Raw genomic sequence first — 24761 nt, forward strand, 5'->3', positions numbered from 1 at the left:
TTTTTCATCCTCTTCTTTTGAGTTTGTTTTCTATATTATCGATCATACATGCTTTAGTTATTTCATATTGTTTTTTACTTCTGCAAATTCTGGAGAGTAATGTTTGTGATATTTAACACCTCAAAAACAGGTTTGGTAATCAAACCACGTTAATAGTAATGACGGGTAAAATACCGTTAGTGGTAAAAATTAACCCGGTAAATATTAGGAATTTAAATGAATAAACTTGATATTAATTAAAAGAATGATAAACACCTTGAGGAAAAAAACAAGGCATATAAAAGGCCTAAGTTAACGAGACTTAAAATAAAACGGGTCCCGAACCCATTAAGTGAACTAGGTAGAATTAACCTAGTTAGTAATGGGTAATTAAATGGTAAACTATGAGTTAAAGCCTCATTAATAAATCCTTAGAACTATAGGGACTGATATTGCCAAGTGGGAAACTTGTTTTATTAAAACAAATTAAATAAAACATAACACACACACTTAGTGTGTGCGTGTGCGTGGAACGTACAGGAGAAAAGAGGGACTCCTTCTCAAGACCCGAAATCCATCAAATTGATCAAAATCAAGCGGAATCAAGCTAAGAAAATTGGGGCTTTAACTAAATTCGTGATCACCTAAGTGAAGGGATCACAAGGTATGTTGAATTTCTTCATTTGGTTTCATCTCGAATTCTTGGTGAAAACTTGAAAACGAAATTATTGCTAGAATATTGAATGTATGAATGATACTATGTTGAATCCATGCTTAGGAACGAACTATGATTGAGAAACTTGGTGAATTGATGATATAAATTATGAAATTTATAATCATTTAGGTAAGTGCTAAATGGGTTTTGTGGGAAGATGATGAACACTAGATTTATGATCATCAATTTGGTGTTATTCGATTTCCATGAAGTAAGTCTAGGTGTTGTTATGCATGTTAGACATAAGAACTTGTGAATGATTTTAAAACTTGGCTAAATAACTAGTTATGAAACTTGATTGTTGATTTTATAAATTATGCCTACAAGGTGTTTGTTAAAATGCCTAAGTGAATGTTCATATGTTGAAATTATGAATGAAACGCGTAATTGGCTAGTTTGATTAATTACGTGTGATGTGGGGTAATACAAATTTCAATTATGAAGTCGATTTAGCTTAATTGCACATATCATATGATTAAAGGTAGTTAACTTTTGGAAAGCTAAACTAACAGATGATGAAGTCGAATAGTAGTTTTGACATAGAAAATACATAAAGTGCAATAGTCGTGATTGTTAAAGACTAATCTAACCACCTTGTAAATGATGACGATAGTTTGACGCTAAACGAGCTAGTTGGAGGCTTGGGGAAGAAGCGAGTCAAACAGATCGAGTCCGCGGAAAAGAGCATAAACCGGATGCAAGGTAAGTGAAACTTACGCCCTTTTGTAGAATACGAGCTTATTCTAAAATCACATATATGATAAAGATAATATTTAAGACATGGTTTCCGACACGAAATGGTACGGGTCGGAACATATCAAAAGTTGGAAAACCATGTATAATGGTAAAAAGGACGAAATGGCAATTTAATCGTGAAATAACATATGTAAAACTGAGTTTTCGAATGGCTACCTTATGAGTAGGCCTAAACGGATTAAAAGGGTAAACGATGATTTGAGCCACATATAAATGGATAAAAGTCGAGATTTTAAAATGCACCGAGTGGCATAAACTATGTTGGGTTAATCACGTAAGAAATGGGTTAATGACATAACTAGATGGTGAAAAATTCGAAGAGAGTTACTAAATGAAATGGTAAATAAATACCCTTCAATTTAAGCACAAAATGTTGGTCATTTAGACCAAACGGGTCAATTGGTAATTTTGATGCCATTTGACAAACGATGACTAATAAGTACTTGTCAAGTCTTATGCTTACAGGATAAAATGGTTTATGAATTAGCAATGTTATGGATAAGCATATTATGGAGGCAAGGTATTGAAACGGGTCAATAGGTTGACCCAAGCCAGGTACGTATAAATATGATTGTGGTTAAACGTACATTTTTGGTCAAATAAGTAGCGAAAGTCCTTCGTTGTAAAATGGGGGACTACATTTGACCAAAAAGCCCTTGGTGGGAAAACCGGACAAACAACCCTTAGAGGTAGCTTAGGAATTTGAATTATGATTATGTAATCCGTAGATTGAATAAAAGTTATAGGCATGCGCATATGTGGGTCAAATGCCTAAAATGGGTCATTTGCGTAAAACGACCAACCGAAGGGTAAGTTTGGGATAATAAATTACTTATGCCAAATCCACCGCAAAAATAGTTGTGGTTGAATATAAGTAAATATTTTAGATGTAGAATTATGAAGCGTGAAAGGAAAAGAGCTAGTTTTTAGACTAAATTGCTTAAATCCCTTAAACGGGTCAAAAGTCTTAGTAAATCAATTTCAAGCCGAGGGCTTGAAACCCTATATTTTGAGAAGTTAGATATCAGGTTTTAACTCCATAAGATGGAGAATTTAATTACGATCGCGTAGGAAAAAGAATCACGCGAAACGGATATGTAGTTCGAAAGATATGCACGTTTTTGTGTCTAGTAGGATTGAGTTATAGAGCTGGGAATCTGCAGCTCCAAAATAATTAACTTTCTGTCGAAAAGGTGGAGTCACGCTGCGCGCCTAAGTGAAACACGGTCGCGGCACGTGACTACGGTCGCGGCACGCGATGGATTTAGTGAGCCCTGTCGCGGCACGCGACAGAGGTAAAACCTGAAATTTTTGTTTGTTTTGTTTATTCGGCACAAGGAAACTGATGGAACATGTTATAAAATGATCAAAACTAACGTTTGAGTTGGTTTTGATTACAGGTGGATGATGTTGGCTTTCCGGACGAAGATCAAGTGACGAATAAGAACCGAACACCCCTCTCGATGAAGCTTCCGCATTTGATTTTGTTTTGTTTTGTTTAATAAAAGTGGATTATGTAAACACTTTTGACTATGTTTTTGGATGTTGTAAAACATGTTTAAATACTCATAATGTAAAAGTTTTTGTTAAGTGGCATTTTTCAGATAAAATGCTTACTTTAATGTTATAGAAATGTTAAAAACTACTATGGGTGTTACATGATATTTGAAAAATTTGAGTTGTTATTTATATATGAATTTTATGAGGCTATATTGTATGTTGTGTTTTGTGAAAGTATTCGTAGGATGCATTCCACATTTTCGTATAAGATTTTTGACTTGATAGATACTTGATTGCATGATCCGTTAGCTTAACGTTTTCTTTTCATCATATCCTTTTGGTCCATTATATGTTATGGAATCATGGATGTATTTTATAATTTTTGATTATGTGTAAAAAAAATAAATAAAGGTGTGTGATTCTAAGTACTAATTCTGAGAAATAACAAAAAACAAGGTCCGGAATTTGTTCATAAAAATATATAGATTACAATACCAACAATATTTTAAGTTAGATGTAGCTTTTTGATGTTTTCATTTCAGAATTAATGTAAGCTCCGTTTGCGGTTTGCGCATATAATGTGTATATGTGTGGGTGCTCAGGGGGCAAAAGTGGAAGTGCACTAATTTTAACATTATTTTACTAATTTCATGAAAATAACGTTAAAAGAGGTGGATGGTTAATCATGTGGTAGCGTTGATAGCCAAAAGACAAGGGAGTACATGCACTAATCGGCCTTTGTCTTAATTGCTGAGTGTTATGTGCTTTATGTCCAAGGCTTGATGCAAAACTACTATCAAGTCGGGGGTCTCACTGGAAGCAGCCTCTCTATTCCTATGGGGTAGAGGTAAGGCTGTCTGCATCTTATCCTCCTTAGACCCTACGTTAACTTTGCTATTCATGGAATTTACTGAGTATGATGTTGATGATGATGATTTCATAATTAATGTGGGTTTTATTCTTTATTGTTCTTCTTCGCGCCAAGGCAGGAACATATGGTCAATTTCTTAGCTCATAGAGCACCAAATGAATACAACCAGGTACGCATACAGCAACACCCTACCTGACTAACAAATTCGTTATAATTTCTATGGCTTGCCTCCGCCATTTATAAAAAATGTTGTGTTATTCCCAACAACATATCCGTATTACAACCCAACCATATAGCACAACAATATTTTTCCCAACAACTTTTAGTTTCTCAGCTTTATGTGTTTTGACATAGAATTTTGAATTTTTAGCATACCCATACACAAGTGCACACATGTTATATGATATCTACCATGCTTCATTGATTCAATATCATTACCAGATTATTTATTGGAGCCTATATTCCATTTTAGTTATTAATAATTTTTAAATATCTGTTTTGTTATTTTTTAGTAGTATTTTACTTATATTTGTTACTCTATTTGATTTATAAGTAATAAATAGTAATTGATAATTAAGTTTTTTTTATTTTTTATTAATCAAATGCATCATAACAAGTACATGTAGGTTCGTGCCTTGCAACATTACTTCCATGTAGGTTCTTTGTGTATTTTTTTCTTCTTCTTTTTTTTTTGCGCTGCTTGCCTCACGCTGCTTCCTGGACCTCCTGACACCACTTTCAAAGCAATAGCCATTTAGGCCCACAAATTTTGAAGACTCCATATGGTTTTGACAGTAAAAAATATAACTACATAATAACCTAAAATGACATAGTTTATATTAAGGTATATATTTTCTATTTCCCTCTTAGGTAATTTTTTTAATCTTTTACATGTAGGTTCCAGATATACGTGCTATGTGACTCACAGGTTCTAAAGAAGAGGAAATTTATTCGAAAGTTCACTAGCTTTGACCAGTTGAAAGTTCAATCGCTTTGAACAGGAAGAAAGGTAAAACTACATATTATCTCACATTTTGCAATGATATAAGTGCTTTGCAATAGCAACGCCGACTAAGTTTTCAATTCGAAACATCATTTTTTTCCGTTACATGGAGATGAAGATTGGGATCAAGTATTAGAGCATGAATTTACAACATCATCAGTTGATTGTATTTTGGGGAGTAATATGTATTAGCAAAATGTTGGGGGTGGGTGTTATTTTCTTTTGGTGTAATGTATTTTTGTCTTGGTTTAGCTACATGCTAATCTTGACATGGTATAATAAAGTTTCCTTTGTTGTTAAAAAATGCAGTGAATTATCATACATCTCCTCTAAATTGCGTTGGTGGTTATGATGCTACTATGAGACAACTTATAGACATTGAAAATTTTGAAGCATGCAAGGTATGTTTTTTTTTTTTTAACATTTGTTTAAGACCTTAAGCGACTTAAAGCTTACGATTCAACGAATTATTATTCAAAGTAGGTCATAGTTAAATCAAAATTTGATAAATACTCTCTAAACGTATTAACTTTTAATGATTAAATTAATAACTTATATTTTTAACATCATCCAAACGTATATTAAATTAATAACAAAATATAAATTATTTTGTTAGTCATTAAAAAACAAACAAAATAAGATTTGATGTTTACAACGTGAAACATGATATAATTAAAGATGAACATATTTCGTTAGGTGGTGATTGTTTTTTTCAATTGGTCAAAAAACGAATTCGAGATTATTGGTTACGACAGCAAGTAGAAGTATTAGAGTAATAGGCTTTCAATTTATATTTCAAACCAGAAAAACGTATTTCCTACGTTTACTTATCTTTTCGGTTTTGTTAGATCTATAGTACGATGCTTCGTAGTAGTTTAATCTTCAACCCAGATTTCATAATAAGTTCATGCGTACAGTTTCTTTATGATCAGTATAAACATAATTTTTTTTTTCTAAAAATAAAAAACATATCATTTCTTAACACCGTGAAATTCGCGGGTATTAGCACTAGTATTCTAATAACTGCTAATGTTAATTCATAAAAACATTGTTTTGTGGTAAAAATTCATGTAGAATATGTCAACTAAAACACAAAATTTTTTAACAAATGCAAAGTATACAAAACCGTCAAAAACATAAAACATCTTGTTCAATGTTCTAAGATTCACACGTATAATTCACTCTCGTGGACCATGTTGATCTCCTTTTACGGGTTCCTTGCATGTAGAGGCATAATGTCAATATGCTTTGCAATTTTGACCCTACTTTTATTCTTTCAGCTTTCCTTGAAGCTTTTCGACGATCTCCCCTTGTTTGGATTTCATAAGCGTACGCGATCTAAAACCTTTAGACTCGTATTAACTTTTAACGATTAAATTAATAACTTATATTTTTAATATCATCAAAACGTATATTAAATTAATAACGAAATACAAATTATTTTGTTAGTCATTAAAAAACAAACAAAACAAGATTTGATGTTTACAACGTGAAGCATGATATAATTGAAGCTCAACATATTTCGTTAGGTGATGATTGTTTTTTTCAATTGGTCAAAAAAACGAATTTGAGATTATTGGTTACGAAACTCCAGCAAGTAGAAGTATTAGAGTAATAGGCTTTCAATTTATATTTCAAACCAGAAAAACGTATTTTCTTCGTTTACTTATCTTTTCGTTTTTATTAGATATATAGTACGATGCTTCGTTGTATTTTGATCTTCAACTTCAGATTTCCATAATAAGTTCATGCGTACAGTTTCTTTATGATCAGTATAAACGTAATTTTTTTTTTCTAAAAATAAAAAAACATGTCGTTTCTCAACACCGCGAAATTCGCGGATATTAGCACTAGTATTCTAATAACTGCTAACGTTAATTCATAAAAACATTGTTTTGTGGTAAAAACGTCATGTAGAATATGTCAACTAAAACATTAAATTTTTTTTAACAAATGCAAAGTATACAAAACCGTCAAAACAAAAAACATCATGTTCAATGTTCTAAGATTCACACGTATTAATTCACTCTCGTAGACCGTGTTAACCTCCTTTTACGGGTTCCTTGCATGTAGAGGCATAATGTCAATATGCTTTGCAGTTTTTACCCTGCTTTTATTTCTTTCAGCTTTCCTTAAAGCTTTTTCGACGATCTCCCCTTGTTTGGATTTCATAAGCTTACGCGATCTAAAACCTTTAGACTTGTATTCAACAGGCACTCTTAAAGGGTTCTTGTTATTTTGGTAATGCCCAGTTATCTCAGCAAACCTCTCCCTTCTGCTAGGAGCTAGGGCAACAACCTACATATCCTCAACCTTCTTCATGCAAGATTGAATATGTTCCTTATACAAAGAAAGCCCAGCCTTGCTGTTCGACAATCGATTCAACTTATATTTAGTAGCAAGAATGATATATCGCATCATAGCTTAAACATCAGTAAAAACGCGACTTAATAGGAAATTAGTATAACAGTTAGGGACATTATCTGTACACCATCTATCGAGTATATATTGTTTTGGAAATTCCCTTATATCCATACTCCACAAAACATAAAAAAATATGACTGCATAAGAACCCAAATTGTTTAAAACGTTTGCATTAACAGTAGATAGTACAAACTATCTAGGACATAACCTGTATAACAAAATAGCAAACATCAAATAAGTATAGAGCATGAACACCACATAGGTTTTAATGATATGTTATTGTGAGTAATTGAGTAAATATGAATATTCTAGAACGCCAAAAAACAAAAACACATATTAGTATAAAAGTGTCCTGCTAAAAAAGAAACTATAAACAATCAATCAAACAAACTGATAGTAGTTGGCCATTAACAAAATACACAATAAGCAAAACGCCAAGCATCCAATAAACGTGACGAAAACAATAAACCATGCAAACTTAGCATACACTTTATTAAAATAAAAAAACATAGCAACTATAACCTCAAAAAATGACGAACAAGGTTGCTGAAAGTTATTTATAAAAAACCTAACAAAACCATCGGGTTGGTCTTGTAAAAGTGAATTTATGCAATCCCCAATATCAATAAGTTCAGCATGTACATCAAGAAAAATACTTTTCATATAGATGGTAATAAATGCTTATCAAGTTAATCAGCAAAGTGATGATTATGCTCTTCGACAAACTTATAAACCTTCAGAATTCTATTCTCAGACTCAAGACAAGTTTTAGCTTCACAACCAGTCCTCTTAGAAAAGTTTGATCTTGAACTCCTCTCCTTCTAATTCTCATCCAATGTATCAACCTTTCATTTAATCCCTCTTTGGAACAAACATAATACTTAAGTCTCTTAACACCCTTTGCATCAACAATTTTAGTACCCTTGCAAACAACAAATCCGTCAGATGAAGAATACTTCTGATATAAAGAATAAGCATCTTCAAGGCTATCAAATGTCATTCCTGTTGGACCCAGTATGGCCTAAACAACTTCTTTTCACGTAATATGGCAAGTGATTTCAGTAGATGTGAAAAAGATGCACGGAAATGGAAATCAGACTTTCAAGAAACAAGACCTATTTGAAACAAAATAGTTTAACAAGGTGATTGTAAGATTATTATCTAATACAAATGAATCTTGAATTCTGTGGGTGAGAAGGGCAATGGAGTTTGGGTGTTTGTATATGAATGCTAAGCTTCAAACTCAATTATCTTCTGCTGGTTGAGCCTTCTATTTATAGAAGGCTGGGTGCATGAATAAACAATAGTTTATTCATACAATAAGTCCTGCAAAAAGTGGCCATTTGACATATTCATTGAATCCTACATTCAAGTTGCCTTTTTCATCATGATATTCAATAATGTCAACTTGCTTCGGTAAGTGTGGCAGGATAGAGCCAATTTCAGACAAGTGGGGTATTTCATCAGAATTCTGATGAACCACTTCATCAGAAATTCTGATAGACAAATCATCAGAAAAATCCTGATGATCAGAATCGTCAGAAGCTGATGATATCATCAGAAATATCATCAAATCCATCAGAAATGACCTTTTCTGATAATCCAATTCAGCTCTTGATCAACTTGTGATTCTTTGAAGTAGATGCTGTGCATTTCAGTTGTCCTATCTGATCTTCTTCTTCTTGTTGTAATCTGTAGGACTGTTAACTCTTCATAGATCCAGTTGATTATGATTTTCTTCAATACTTACAAATAAAGTTTCCTAACAGTTTCCCCCTAAGTATTGTAAGAAAATGAACTATCTATATCTATATCAGCATAAACAAACTTCAACTAATTCTTGAAAAGAAAAAATCAAACAACCAAGTTCAGCAACAAGAAAACATAGTCAAACCAACCAATGTTCAAAACAGAAAAAAACTTAAAATATTGTTCAAAAACAACAGTTTTAATCTCATCAATTCATTAATTGATCGTCACTCCACTTCTGTATTTGTCCCCTGGTTTCAGCTTTTTCTTGTGATCTATTGCCTTTTGAGTTTCCTTGTACATTTCTTTATACCAACCTCTTGCTTCCATCCAGTTTTCAATGCACTTTTCAATTGTTTTTCTCAGCTGTTCATTGTGCTTTCCCTTCTTTTTGAGCTGCTCTTGTTTCTCATTCATGCAGTTTCTTATATATTTTAGAGTTTAATTTGAATACCTGCATATTTCACTGATTCTGAATAGAGCTTTCTCTGCATTAGCATCTTTGAAGACTACACACATTTCTGGTTTTTCAAAGATTGCTCCAGTTCTCACTAGCTTAGAAGGAATTTCAGCTGGAATTGTGGTGTTGGGAGGAGGTATTTGTACTTTGTTACTATACTCAAAATTGATACAAAGATCAAAATCTGCCAGTGCAGCCCTTTTGTATAGCTTTGCTCCTGTACTTTTGAGACTGTCAAGGGCTCTTCTGATCACAGCTGTACTCCCTTTTTCTTTATCAATGATATTTTTCATTTTGACTATGTCCATTGGATGAATATCATCAGCCAGATCTGCATCAGTAACCCTTTGTATATTTTTATCTTTTCTGATCAAGGTATACTTGTTTGTCCTTCATTACCCAGTATGCTACCTCCAGAGGTCAAAGTACCAATTCTTTCAATAGATACTATTGGATTGGTCAAGTGTTTGTGCAAAATTTCCCAACTACCATTGTTTCTTTCTTCAACAATGCCGTTACTCATTGGAGAGAGTGGCCTTTTTGGGTTGTCTTCTGGACCTTTCCAGTAGTAGTGCTTTAGATGTTCTTCAGGATACATGATTGTGTGTAAATCACCTTCCAGCACCACTGATTCTTTGATGTTTCCTTCTGAATCTTCTCTCATTATTTTTCTTGGCCTTTTTGAGGAGGTCACTTCATGTTCCATTCTTCTCTTCTCTTTTGTATCCATCCTTATGCTTAATTCTGTCTCTCCTGTGATGGCTGTAGAAGATGGTTGAACTGGAACATGTTCTTTCTGTTGGACCCTTGAAGTGTCTGGCTTTGGGACGTTTGGTGGAGGACCCATGAATAGCTTTTATTTATCTGGAGGTGGACCCATGGGCTGCTTCTGTTTTTGAGCTGTTGGTATTTCTGTTTGTTTAGTTAGATCTTGTTGAATGTTTTCTGGTTGTTGTTGAGGAATTTCTGATTCTCTTGCTTGTCTTTCTTGTGGAATTGGGGCTTTCAGTTCATGAAGATCAACTTTTGCTAGTCTTGTAACATTATACTACAATCTTTCTACTAACAAATGAACATTAGTGAGAATTTGAGTATTTGTTTCTTCTTGTTTCTTCATTTTCTGAAATTCCTGTTTTTCTTGATTTCTTTGTGCAGTCAATTCCATCAACAGCTTCTCAAAAGCCTCAGCCATGCTGCTGTTGTTGGCCCTGAGAAACTGTATTTTTTCAAGAATCTTTCCTGAACTTGAACTTTCTTCTACAGTTGTAACCTCAGCCATCTTTTTCTTGATATCACGCAGTTCCTTGAGAGTCTTCTCGAATTCTGATGAGCTCTCTTTGTTTTCTGATGACTTTTGCAGTTTGTTGAGGGCTGCAGCATTGTCTTCTGTTTGCTTCTGCACAGCTTTGACAGTTTCTAATAAAACCTTGATATCTGACTTTTGATTTCTGATTTCTTCTATTATCAGATCAAGTTTTCCTTCTGTGGTTGTTTTCACAGTAGCAGTTGTGTCTTCAAGTTCCTTGTGAAGTTGATTAGGGGACATAGATTGATGTCCTTGGGAAATAGGAGAAACAATAGATGTTCTCTTTCTAACATCAGCGAAAACACATTCTCTGCTGTTCTGAGGTTAAGAGGATTGGAAGATTCCAAATTCTCTGCATCCTCACCAGAAAATTGAAACGTATTCAAGTTCTGGTTTTCCTCATGTCCTTGAACCTTTTCAAGTTCTCCATGAGTTGTTGAGAAACTCTTAGTTTTCTCATCCAGGTTTCCTTGATCAGTAGACTGATATCCACCTGTTGCCACCACATTTTCCTCCTCAGAATCTGATTCAGAAAATGGGTCTTTGGTTTTACTCACATTTTGTTTTGCAGAAATAGTGCCTCTATGTAAAATTTCATATTTTCCTTGAATTGATTCATCAGAATCGCTCTCAGAAAAATGAAATAAGTTTAGTTTGGAGTGTTGTGCACCTGTTTCTCCCATATGTGAGATTTCAGCATGATGTTCTTCTGTCACAGGACTCATATTCACATCTTCATCAGCTAGATGAGGATCAGATTCACCCTGCTGTTCCATTCTTGGTGTGCTTGACTCTTGTGCATCATGCTCCATGGGGGACACATTTGCAAAACCTTCTTTGTTTTCTGCCTTTTTTGCTTAACATCTTCAGGTATTCTACTCTGTACGGTGAATCTTCTGGTATTAGATACATCATTCTTTCTGACAGAACAGGTACATCAAAATCTGACTTCCACGACCCTGTAGCACTCCAAGGTCTCATAATTTCTGTTTTCCACATAATTTTTGATTATGGAATTTGTAGGTTCCTTTCAGAAAATGCATTAGAAATTATGATTGACAGAAATATGGGAAAGGGTAGATGTGAATCTATCCTTCCACTTTTAGTCAGAATTGATCTTCTGATCAGATTAAATATTCCTGTTCCAAAATCAATATTTAACCCATTTATGAGGCTGAACATGATTGTCAGAACATTCATATTTATCTGATCTGTACCTCCAATCTTTGATGATAAACACTTGTTCAGGATCTCCATTAATACTTGCCAGAAGGCAGGTAGCTTGTTTCTCTTGAATTCATTAATGTTTGAAATCTTTGTCTTGCAGCCCATTACAACATCAAGTTGTGCGAACATATCTTCTTTTTCTGGTGCTTCTTCATAGCCTTGGTTTAAGGGTAGTTCTAAACATTGCCTTATTTTCTCCGGTGAGATTGTAATGAAGATATTTTCCCATACGTGTGCTGTTAGCTCCATTTGATTTGAGACTTTGAGAGTTTTCACAACTTGTTGTAGCAGTCTTTCTGGTACATCTCTGGTCTTTGTGAGAGCTTGAGCTATCAGGCATCTGATCAGAAATTCAATGAGAATTTGACACTTTATGTCATACTCTTCAATGTTATCATTCATTGCTTCATTGTTGCTCTTTAATGGAATATATTCAGCTTCAGTGATTAAAGGAACAGAGTGTTCAATTGAAGGTGTGTTGATGTTGGTAGCAGCCATTGATAAATTGGGCATTTGTTTCGGAAAAAGGGTTTTAGGGTTTGAGTTTTGAAGGTTGAAGATGGAAGTCTCTGTTTTCGAATGATATATTTATAGTAGATATGGACAGAGATTTTTGAGTGTTTTTCGTGGGTTGTTTGTATTCAAGGTGGTTAATGACACCTTAATGATGTTTTAGTCCATTTAGAAAACAACCGTATTTGAAAAACTTTTGGTTTATCTCTAATTTAATGTAAATCTTTTAGTGAAAGTTAGAGATACCAAGGATTTAGCAGATAAACACTAATGTCCAACTTGCACCTTTTCTTTATGTGGGACCCCTTTTGTTTCAAAAAGGTCCAATAGAAACCTTTTCTTCGATTATGTATCTTCCTAAGTTTTTCCTCTTGATGATATATATCAGAAAATCTTTGAGTAAGGCTTTTTAGAGTTGTATTTTCTTTATATATCATCAGAATTCATTTGATTCAATTACAGAGGTTGAATCATCAGAATATTTTTTTTATTTTTATTTTTTTGAGATGAGAGGGAATACGTAGAGTTCCGAGATTTTTACTTACATTGCTGTTCTGTAGTTCTGAACTCCACACCTTTGTTCTGATATACAGGAAGTATTTTTCATACAGCTTGTTCAAGTCCTCAGAAATTTTTTTGAAAGAAACCTACTTCATAATTTTTAGATGGTCATAAGTTCCTTTAAATCTGGTTAAAGACAATGTTTTTCTGAAGTTTTGTCAAACTTCCTGATTTTCAATAGATTTTTTTGAAAAAAAAATTGATTTTCTGATCTATTGTCAGATTTTCTGGCCTGATGAGTTTTCTGGAAAAAAAATTACCAGAATTTCTGATTGATTATCAGATTTTCTGAGTTTCACTTAAAACATGTCAGATTTCATTTGAATTTCATCAGTTTTTTTAATTTCATCAGACATGTTGTGTTAGTTCCCCTAGATCTATTGACACATTTAAGAAAAATGAAAAGAAATTAAAGCAGTTATGATTTTAAAAACATAAAACACACAACAAAGAAAAACAAACAACAACTACTCTTCCTCTTCCAACACGTTGTACATGCACTTAACATATAACCAAAGGCTGGTTATTCGACCGGTGTGATTCGTTGATGGTACCAGGGTGGGCTCACTTATGTTTTCGGATAGCAGCTTCTCACTCCTACGAAGTCCAGCTGACTAGTGATCACCTTGGTTACGAATCGAGGGTAGATCAGAAAAGGTTGTCGGTCGTGGACGTTTGCTACTAGGTCTCTCATGAGAAACTTAGCATAGTTGTACAGTTTTTCCTGTACAACAGCATGAACCACTTCCATCATCCTATTGGTCAGCTAGTTGAAATGTCCAATCTTCTTGGAGAAGCAGACACTTAGCTGTGTTACCAAAAACTGGAAAGGTGGTATAAACCCAGATTTGCTAATTGTCCTTGACGAGTTGAATGTATGATATCCCATTTCAGTCAAGGTCAGTTGCACATCTGCCTTATCTAGGAGTTGAGTTTCATGATCATTACCCAGTCTGAGGACATTTCTGATTGTTTCCTCATTTAGGGTAATTCTAACCCCCATAACCTCACTCTCAATCCACATGGAAATGCCACTAAAAATGATTTCAGAGTTCCACCAGAACTCTTGAAGAAGTTTTGGATAAATGGTGACATATGATGATACAGCGAAGCCCAAAGGACTTCGCATGATCATATTGTACACAAACCTGTAGTCCTCCCATGCAGGTCCTTCCAAGCAGGATCTTAACCTAAGATTATGAAGTCTGTGAAATGGGAGAGGAAATAGAGTTGCTTTCATCAATTTTGGGCGAGCCATTTTAAGATAAGAAAAATTCTGTCAAAGGGCTTTTAAAGAGATGATTTTGGTGCGAGGTAAGTTCTTTTCAGGTTGTTAATATTCATAGATGAGAGTGATACATCTTCATAAATGATATTAACAGCCTGTGAAAAAAAATTTCATCTCTTCAATTAAGACGATATCTGTTGTAATGAATGTGACAGTCTACTAAGCCCTTATGTGTGAGTAAGCATTTAATGACTAGGCAGCTACTTTCATAGCTCCTAATCATTCTAGTGCCTACGTGTCACTTAAGTTTCTTTAGAAAAATGACGTTGCATGCATTGGCAGTAAAAAATAAAATCCAATAATCTGAAAAAAAAATTTAGAGACGGTTGGATTTCTCAGCTATATAGAATTTCATCAATATGCATGTTACTTTTCCCCCTTTTTGTTTTTTTAATGAAATACAAAAAGAAAAACAAAAGAAAAAAAAGAATTAAACTAAACACAACTATGAATTTATACAAATGGAATATGTATGAAGGTAGGGATCCTTGATGATTAATGATCATAATGTTGTTTAAACAAAGTTTCTGATGTTGTATCAGAATTTCTGATGATTTCATCAGATTTTCTGATACTTCATCAGATTTTCTGATAAATCACCACATTCATTGATGATCTATAAGACCTTCTGATGTTCCATCAGATTGATGGATTTCTTTATCAGAACTCTATTTAGTTAATCTTTGATTATCTGACTTTTGATGATCATCAACTTGGTTTTCAATTTGTGTTTCTTTGTTTTCTGAAAAATTTTCATCTTTTAAATTAACCATGCCTAGTTTGCTGATCAAAAAATTGTGTCTCTTTTCATCAAGAGACTTTGTAAAGATATCAGCAATTTGGTTTTCAGTTGGAACAAAATACATTTCTATGTTACCTTTTTCCACATGATCTTTTATGAAGTGATATCTGACATCTATGTGTTTGGTTCTTGAGTGACGAACTAGATTTTCTGTTATTGCAATTGCACTATTTGAATCACATAGAATTGGTATTTTTGTCAGATTTACTCCATAGTCCTTCAGTTGAGTTTGCATCCACATCACTTGTGAACAGCAACTTGTTGCTGCTACATATTTTGATTTTGCTGTTGATGTGGCAACACAGTTTTGCTTCTTGCTTGCCCAACATACCAATTTTTCTCCCAAGATTTGACAAGCACCAGATGTGCTTTTTCTGTCAATCTACACCCTGCATAATCTGCATCTGTGTATGCAATTAATTCAAGGTTTGTATCCTTTGGATACCAGAGACCAAGTTCTGAAGTGCTTTTTAGATATTTGAAAACCCTTTTTACAACTTTTAAGTGGGATTCTTTAGGATCACATTGATATCTGGCCAGAAAACATGTTGCAAACATGATGTCTGGTCTGCTTGCAGTCAAATATAGCAATGATCCTATCATTCCCCTGTAGGTTTTAATATCTACACTAATTCCATCTTTATCAGAATCTAATTTGTTCCCTATTGCCATAAGAGTTTTTGAAACAGAGCAATTTTGAAGTAAGTATTTTTGTAGAATTATTTTCACATATTTTGATTGACTCAAAAATATTCCATCAATTCTTTGCTTAACTTGTAACCCTAAGAAAAAGGTTAACTCACCCATCATACTCATTTCAAAGTGGCTGGTCATCAACTTTTGAAACTTTTTACAAAATTTTTCATTTGTTGATCCAAATATAATGTCATCAACATATATCTGGACCAACAAAGTATGACCTTTGTGTGTTTTGAGGAAAAGTGTGGTGTCAATAGTACCTTTAGTAAACCTAGAATTGAGTAAGAAGTTTGACAAGGTTTCATACCAGGCTCTAGGAGCTTGCTTCAACCCATACAAGGGTTTGTTCAATTTATAAACATGATTTTGAAATTTTGGATCAACAAAGCCTTCTGGTTGTTGCACATAAACTTCTTCCTCAAATTTACCATTTAGGAAAGCTGATTTTACATCCATTTGATAAACTTTGAAATCCTTGGATGCAGCATAAGCAAGAAAAATTCTTACAGCTTCTAATCTAGCTACTGGTGCAAAAGTTTCATCATAATCAATACCTTCTTGTTGACAGTAACCTTTGACCACTAACCTTGCTTTGTTCCTGGTGATTATGCCATTCTCATCAGATTTATTCCTGAATACCCATTTTGAGCCTATGACAGATTGTCCTTAGGCTTGGGTACCAGATCCCATACCTTGCTCTTTTCAAACTGATCCAGCTCTTCTTCTATAGCTTGAATCCAGTCTGGGTCATTCAGAGCTTCTTTGACAGACTTGGGTTCTATCTTGCTTAAGAACCCAGCATATGCACACTCATGTGCAGTTGCAGATCTTGTTCTCACACCATCAGCTGGATTGCCAATGATATCAGAATGAACATGTCCTTTGATCCATCTTAACTTGTTGTGAAAAGTTGTTGGTTCTGATGGATTGGAAGTTTCCCCCTGAACAATTGCCTCTGTTGTGTGTAATGCACCAGAATTTTGACTTTCTAGTGTGTTATTCACTTGTTCTGCAGGGTTAGTACATGAAATATCTGTTGATTTATATGTGAGAGATTTTTCATGTTCTAGGAAATCTTCAGATATCATTTCAAAGAAATGTTCATAATTTTCTTGTTTGTCAGAAAAATTTATTTCTTTCATGTATTCATCAGAAACCTCTGTTTCTGATGAGTCATCAAATGAAACATACAAACTTTCTCTGATTGTACTTGTGTTAAGAATAAAAATTCTATAAGCTTTTGAGGACAATGAATATCCAAGAAAAATACCTTTTTCTGCTTTTCTGTCAAATTTTTCAAGGCTTTCAAAATCATTGAAGACAAAACATCTACAACCAAATGTGTGTAAAAATTTTACACTTGGAATCCTTCCATTTATAATGTTGCAAGGTGTTTTGTTTAGCCTTTTGTTGATAAGGGTTCTGTTTTGAGTAAAACATGCATTTGCTATTGCTTCTACCAAAAAGTGAGTGGGCATTTTAGCATAAGCAAGCATTGTTCTGGCAGCTTCTACTAAGGTTCTATTCTTTCTTTCAACAACCCCATTCTGTTGAGGGGTTCTGGGAGCTGAAAAATCATGAGAGATTCCTTTACTTACAAGAAAGCTCTCAATTTTTAAATTTCTAAACTTTGTCCCATTGTCTGATCTGATCCTTCTTACTGTTAGTTTTAACAGATTTTCAATTTTCTTAATAAAGTTAATGATCAGATCAGGTGTTTCACTTTTCTTTCTTAAAAATTCGACCCATGTATATCTGGAAAAATCATCAACTATTACTAGTATATATTTCTTTCCAAAAAACTTTCTATACTTATGGGTCCACACAAATCCATGTGTAAAAGTTCCAAATTTTGTGTAATGGAAGATTCAGAAATTGATTTATGTGAGCTTCTTTTGGATTTTCCCATCTCACAAGCATCACAAATTTTATCCTTTTTAGAGGATATAAAAGGCAATCCTTTTACCAGACCCTTACTTGCTAGTTTGCTTAGGTTTTTGAAATTTAAGTGAGCCAACCTTTTATGCCACAACCAACTACTTTCTTTGTTGATTTTAGAAAATAAACATAATTTTGGATGTTCATTTTCTTCTTTGAAATCAAAGTAGTAAATTGATTGTCTTATTCATTTGCCACTTAAATAGATTTTGTATCATCCATACCTAATAGCAAGCATTTTTCTGGTAAAAATGTTACCTGAAAACCTTTGTCACAGAATTGACCACAGCTTAGCAAATTATACTTTAAGCCTTCAACACAGGCTACTTTTTCAATGGTCAAACATCCGTACCTTATACATCCGTATCCCATGATCCTCCCTTTCACTCCATTTCCAAAATTTACCATTTTACCCAGCTTTGAAACAAAGTTGCTGAGTAAGCTCCTGTCCCTAGTCATGTGCTTGGAGCTTCCTGAGTCGCAGTACCAGATCTGCTGCACATGATGTCCTGAAATGGAATGGTTAGAGGGTTTTTGGTACCCAGGTATGCTTGGGTACCCTTTCTGATGGAATTTTTAACAAATTATTTTTCCTTGTTGACTTTTCATCAAAAATTCTGTTATATGCTGAGCCATTAACATATTTTGCATTTTTCTTTTGGAGATGGTGTTGAACAAGCTTCAGTATGTCAACACACATACAAGATTCATCAGAATTTTCTAATGTTCCTTCTTGTGATGGAATGATGGGATAATCTTGAAAAAATGAGTGAACTGCCTCTATAGCTTTTACAGACTCTTGTTTGCATTCACTTCTTTTTGGTTCAAAGTTGGGTTTATCAAAAGAGTATTCAGAACAGGTAGATTTGCAAGTTTCAGAATCAGATTCTGATGAAAATTTATTAGAAATCTGTTGAGTTGCTTTTACAAAGACAGTGGGTTTACTGTTGCTTGTTCTTACATATCCCAAACCCTCTCCTTTGTTCTTTGGCGTGGACTCAATGAAGTTTATAAATTCTTTGGCTTGTTGAAAACCTCTTACATTAATTTCTTTATCATTGATTTTCTTGTAAAGATCTTTTCTTTCATTTTCATAGAACTCTATTTTAGCTCTTTGATCTAAACTTTGTTCTATTAGTAATTGATTTTCAAGAATAATTTTGTTCAAGGTCCTCTGCAACATCAGATTTTTTACCATCTAATTGATGTTTAACTTGCAGGTTTAGAAAATCTGATATGAGCTCATTTAGCTTGTGTTCAAGATCAAGATTGTCTAAACTTACCTGTTGTCCTGAAGTTTCTGGTATGTCATCAGAAAGTGCCATGAGACAGAAGTTAGACATTTCTTCTTCTTCTTCATCAGAAAAGTCATCAGATAGCCATGTATCTGTCCTAGCAATTAAGCTGACTTGCTGCTGCTGCTTCTTAGCTTCCTCAAGCTTCTTCTCATAGTAAGCAACATCTTTTAGCTTCTTGGTCTTGCATTCTGATGCATAATGACCACTTTGCTTGCACTTGTAGCACACAACCTCAGCTTTCCCTTTATCCTTAGATCTAACTTCTTCTTTAGATCTTCCATCCATCCTCCCTCTATTACTCCTCTGGTATCTCTGGCCTCCTCCCCTCAACCTCTGCTCAAATGTTTTGGTGAGCAGTGCTATAGCTTCAGCAAAAGCTGAAAAATCTGATGATGTGTCAGAAATTTCAAAACTTTGGCTGTTTGAAGGTTGTGGATCATTGGAAGTAGTTGGTCTTTGTGGGTTTGAGATAAGAGCTAAATATCCCCTCTTTGAATGGTTTCTTCAAATATTTCTTCCTCTCTGGGGATCAAGATGCTATATAAGTCATGAAGACTCATGTTTCCTAGTTCTAAGGTTGAGGAGAAAGTCATGGTTAGACTTCTCCAATCTCTAGGTAAATCATCAAGAAATTTTATGTTTCTTTCATCATTTGACTTGGTTATTCCAAATTTCTGTGCTATCTGGGAGTGCTGGAGTGGTCATGGGTCGTAGCTCTTGGATACATGTTCATTGGTTTTGCACATTGTTTGTAACACTTGAATAATTATTTACATTATGCTTCCGCTGAATGTACTTGTTTTAAGTTGTGATTTGAAATTATTTTTGAAATAAATGGGAACTTTTATTTATATCGTGTATAGATCAATGTGATTGGTGGCTTGGATCCTGGTACGTCACACGTCCCGCGGTGTTTCTACACGTGGTATTTTGGGGGTGTGATACAAGGTATGCTAAAACCATGGTAAAAATCAATGGGAATGAGCTGTTCAACCAGATTCAATGTTTCTATCTGCCGAGTCTGTCACACTCCGCGTAATATTAGAACTGGGCTTACGCGGCCCACGAGAGATCTATCAGAAGTTGGCAATTTTAGTCCCTGCATGCTCAAAACTTTGATTTTGATGCATTTAAGCCCCGTTAACCCCATTTCAAGGCTCTACAATGAAGTTAAAGCATAGGGAACATGAAATATGATTGAAAACATCTCGGATGTCGGTTCGTTTGGTTGTACGGTCCCTTTATTCGGTTAATTACGACGAAAAATCGAACGGACGCGAAAACGATCCAAATTACGCGACGAATGGTATTTTTGGATTCCAATCTCTAAAGTAAAATATTTTAATTATTACAAAAATTTTTGGATGTCCGGATATGTTTAGAACGTAAGATATGCGCGTAAATGCAAACTTATGCACTTTTTGACGCTTTTAGTCCCTATTGATCAAATAAGCGTATTTTCGCATACCGAACCCTTCAAAGCCTATTTCTAAGCTATGTAAAGGATATTTAAAGTATGTTTATCTTATAATCATGTTCCGGAATATCCGTTGCTATGCGAATTGGCATACTTTGGTAGTTTGTCGCAAATAGACCCCGCGATCGAAAAAACTAGTTTTCGACACACCAAACCCTTCAAAACTTATTTCTAAGTTATGTTTAGGTTATTTAAGGTCTGTTAAGCCTATGTCACTGTTCCGAAGTGTTTGTCGTGTTAAACTGATTACGTTTACGCATCAGTTTGTGTATAACTTTTTAGAAAGCGATTTAAAGCTTGAAATCGAACTAGAATCAAAACGTAAAATCGTCAAACACAAATACACAAATATTGACACTAAATCATATCATTTTATTGATAATTGGTATTGTTTTACATCGTACATCGTTTACAGAGCACAAATGTCACAACTGGGTCGGATAAAGCCCCAATCCAACAGTTCTTGAAGTTGATTAGACAGTTCTTGCAACTCCCCCGGTGCAAGACGATAAGGAGCACGAGCGATCGGGGCTGCTCCTGGCGTAAGATCAATCTGAAATTCCACTTGACGATGTGGACGTAAACCTGGAAGTTCTTCAGGGAACACGTCAGGAAATTCGCGAACAACTGGTAATTCTTCGATCCTCCTTTCCTTAGGTTGGGCGTCGGTGACGAGTGCTAGAATAGCAGGATAACCCTTTCGTGAACACTTCTGGGCTTTCATAGCCGAAATGATGCTAACCAGTGCACCACTTCGATGACCTTGGACAGACAGAGATTCTCCACCAGGGAGAGGTATACGCACAATTTTCTCCTTACAAAGTATGTCAGCATGGTGCTTGGACAACCAATCCATACCAACCACTACGTCGAAACTACCGAGAGTAACAGGAAGAAGGTCAATGTCAAACACTTGACCCACAAAATCGAGTTTGCATCCCATAGGGACGTGTGAGGCTTCAATTGACTTGCCATCAGCCAATTCCACTACATGTTTGGTTTCTAGAGGTGTTGGGGTTAACCCTAATCGTCGACTAAACTCCAGAGACACATAACTCCAATCGGCACCAGAATCAAATAACACAGAAGCAAAGAGATTGTTCACAGAAAATGTACCAGTCACGACATTGCCATCGTTCCTAGCATCACCAGCGCTAATCGTAAACACCCTTCCGCGAGCACCATTGCCCCCATTGTTGCCGTTATTGTTGTTCCCCGCATTGTTATTGTTGTTCTGACGGTTGGTGGTGTCATTGGCGTTCTGGTTCAACTGAGGACAATCCCGTTTAATGTGAGCTTCGTCCCCACATTGGAAACATCCCTTCCTGTTGCCCTGGTTCTGGTGGGGTTGCTGCCTTTGCTGATGTTGCTGCTGTTGTTGATTCTGTTGTTGTTGTTGCTTTGGAAACGGAGCTCTGCAGTCCTTTGCCATATGTCCCACCTTATCACAACTTTGGCAAGCCCGTACACACGGTCCACGATGATGGTAGTTACAGTTGTTACACTTTGGTTGCTTTCCCACGTACGAGCCTTGATTCGGATTGCTGCTCTGACCTTGGTTAACAGAGGAGGACTGATTGAAACTACGACTGTTGTTGTTGTCAAGCCTTTTCTATGATTGGCTTGCGCTGGTCACCTTGTCAGCATCGCTCCGTTTACGCTTGTTATAATTAGCAGGTGTGGTAGCTGTAGCAGTAGTGGTAGTAGCAGAAACACGAGGTGGTAGCGAGCCACGCTCGACCTCCTGGTCTGTAATCTTGTGTGCTAAGTGGATGATTTGAGGCAGGTTGCCAAGGTTTGCAGCAGTGACCAATCCTTTGACCTGTGGCGCTAAACCGTTGATGTACAGTTCAATTCTCCGATGCGGTGGTCGTGATAGGTTAGGACACATGTTCGCCAGTTCATGAGATCGTTTCGTGTAAGCCTCGATCTCGGACCCCACCATCTTCAAATGTAGTACTCATTCTCTAGTTTCTGAATCTCGTCACGAGGCAGTACTCCTCTCGCATTAACTCCTTGAAATCATCCCATGTAGTTGCATTAGCCATTTCGATGCCCAACATCTGTACCTGAGCATTCCACCAAGTTAAGGCACCATCCTCCAGTGTGCCCGTAGCATACTTCTCAAACCAACGAAGTAACCCCACTACTCCTTTGATTCCACTAAAAGCCTGTGGCTTACAATCCATGAATGTCTTAAAAGTGCAAGCAGGTGGGTTATTCTGGTTCAGATTCACATGTTGACCTAAAGACAAGAGAGAATACAATGTACAGGTAAGAGTCAAGTACACGACACAGGAATAAAGAGCGTTTAGTACGCATCGTACCAGCTTGCTGAGCCGCCAGGGCTTCAGCCACGCGAGTGTTGATTAAGTCAGTTAGTTCCGCCTGGGACATAACAATGTTGCCACATCCACCGCCGCGGCCACCACCACGCCCACCATTACGTCCACCACGTCCACTCATGATTCTATATAAGAAAAGGGAAAAGGTTAAGGGTTGAGATGGATAGGAGTCAAACATTGCTACGACTTCTACGGGTTACTGAGTCCTACCATCACGTCAGATAATGGAACAAAACCCCTTTCGCACTCGCTAAGCCTCACTGGGACTCACATGCACTCCACATTATTATTATGTGCGCACCCATAATGATAATGCAATTTTCATGTTCATCTCAACTCCTCTTAACTTGTGCTAAAAAGTTCCTCAGATTCTAGTAACAAAACAAGAGACATCACAGAACGCGAATCACAAAAGTCTAGGGAAAACGTCACACTATCAATACTATCACAGACAACACAGGAATTCATGCTATTGTGCTAAATGTGCTATCACATGTTATGTCATGCGTATGGGTATACTAGTTATGCAATGCAATTAGTAAACAAGAGACGAACCTAGCCATCTGGAGCTGAGTGTCATGGTCGATTTCAAAACTGTTCGGTTATAGTCTGGTTTTATAAAAACGTTTTAAAACCTGGTTCACTATAACCAGTGGCTCTGATACCAAATTGTCACACCCCCAAAATACCACACTCTAGGGTGTATGCGCTGATATGGAGGGTCAGGCCCATGCTCGGGTTTCATGTGGGCCGAGAGCGAACGGAACAAAGGTGTGCGGGCCGAGAATTTCATGCAACAGAATTTATACGGACATACACACTTTGCATAACACATAAAATCATGACCATTCATATATAATCAAATACCTTCATTATTTATATAACATACACACTCGTTACATCAAAACACAACACAAGGGTTTGAAACAGTACAAGGAAAGACGCTTGAAATTTCGGGTTGTCACATGATATATGTACAAAACGTAATACAATATTTACAATATTATCATAACTAGTCAAATATAGGTTACAAAAATAAAGTTGTGAGTTATAAGGTTGCACAGAAATGAAGGAAAGGGAATGGTTTTTTTTGTCTCATTGTATACGGTCCGTATAGAATGCTATATGACCAATATAATGTTATACGATCAAATTGGAATTTTTTTATGTGCTTTTTATTAGTTTTTGAGGTTTTTATACATGTATACGATCCGTATAACCTTATACGACCTGTATAGATATAAACTTTTTTTTGGTAAATTTATGGAAAACCGAAACTGTATAATGAGTTTTTGTTGAGATACGAGTTATCAGCGATAAATGTATATGTGTTAAATAATATCCGACTTTATTATTGAAAAACGAGTTTTGTCATATTAGTTAGATATGTTGGATTATGTTAAGAGTTTGTAATATGTCGCTAATTATGTTACGATAGCTTTTTTAGTTTAACAACTAGGATAAACTAACAAACATGTGCATAAGATAAACAATACGATAACAATCATCAAACAAACAAAATAAACCTGAAATAAATATTTACAAACATAGGACAAATATTTACAAATGACATTTACAATATTTCAGACAAAAAACAGCAAAAGTAAAATACTATAAGCCGCTATGGCGAGCGGTGGCAAAGCTGGCAGCGGTGGTGGTCGTGGTGGTGCAGCACCTACTCGAGGAGGGAGGGCCACGCCGGCATGCAACACAATAATCGCCTCCGTGATCCACCATACATCGCTCCGTATAGCAGATATGTCAACCCATAAATCCGCTTCATCCGCCTCGACCCGAGCCAATCTCACCTGAAACCCCGGCAGTGGCATCATACCTGGTCTCATGTTTCG

The 24761-nt window shown here is 35.5% G+C and overlaps 1 long non-coding RNA gene across 1 annotated transcript; it reads left to right on the forward strand.

Annotated features, from left to right (window-relative positions):
• Positions 1 to 514: 514 nt before the first annotated feature.
• On the forward strand, positions 515 to 3077 carry LOC110935055. Its single transcript, XR_002588832.1, has 4 exons — positions 515 to 643; positions 1308 to 1396; positions 1916 to 2005; positions 2851 to 3077. It is a non-coding gene; the product is annotated as an uncharacterized LOC110935055 (long non-coding RNA).
• Positions 3078 to 24761: the final 21684 nt, after the last annotated feature.

Source organism: Helianthus annuus, chromosome 4 (genome assembly GCF_002127325.2).
Source record: "Helianthus annuus cultivar XRQ/B chromosome 4, HanXRQr2.0-SUNRISE, whole genome shotgun sequence".
In the NCBI taxonomy this organism is placed as follows: domain Eukaryota; kingdom Viridiplantae; phylum Streptophyta; class Magnoliopsida; order Asterales; family Asteraceae; genus Helianthus; species Helianthus annuus.